A 525-nucleotide genomic window follows, 5' to 3' on the forward strand; every position below is an offset into this window, starting at 1 on the left:
GTGAAAAAAATATAGGACAGTATGACCACACAGTTCGCTTTGGAAGGGAAATTTGAAAAACTTTCATACATAAAATGAAAATATTTTTTTTAAACGTATGAAAAGATCCGAGAAAGAAAAAAAAAAAAAAGCGAAAATAGTTTTTATTTTAATCCCGACAAAAATAGATTAGAAAAACACCTCGGGAAAAAAAAATTTTAAATCTACTTTAAAAAAACTCAAAAGCAAAGAAAAAAAAAAATGTTCTTTTGGAAACCACGTTTTATTTTTAATTCAAATTTGGGGGAAAGGGATTCCTGCCCACCACTTACTGGTAGGTGTCTTGGGGGAAAGGGCCGCTGGGAGCCCTCTTGTGGTAAATGGTAATTGTGTTGGTTTCAATTGTGTGATAAGTTTTTCGTAGGTTTGAAAACTGTGCGTACAAATTTTGTTGTGGTGTGTGCGGGGTGTTTAAGTCTCTGTGTGTGGTGTAAAAAACGGCGGTGAAGGAACAAAATTTGTTAAAATATTTTAAAAATTATTTTA

This window comes from Penaeus monodon, chromosome 34, assembly GCF_015228065.2.
Source record: "Penaeus monodon isolate SGIC_2016 chromosome 34, NSTDA_Pmon_1, whole genome shotgun sequence".
Taxonomy (NCBI): domain Eukaryota; kingdom Metazoa; phylum Arthropoda; class Malacostraca; order Decapoda; family Penaeidae; genus Penaeus; species Penaeus monodon.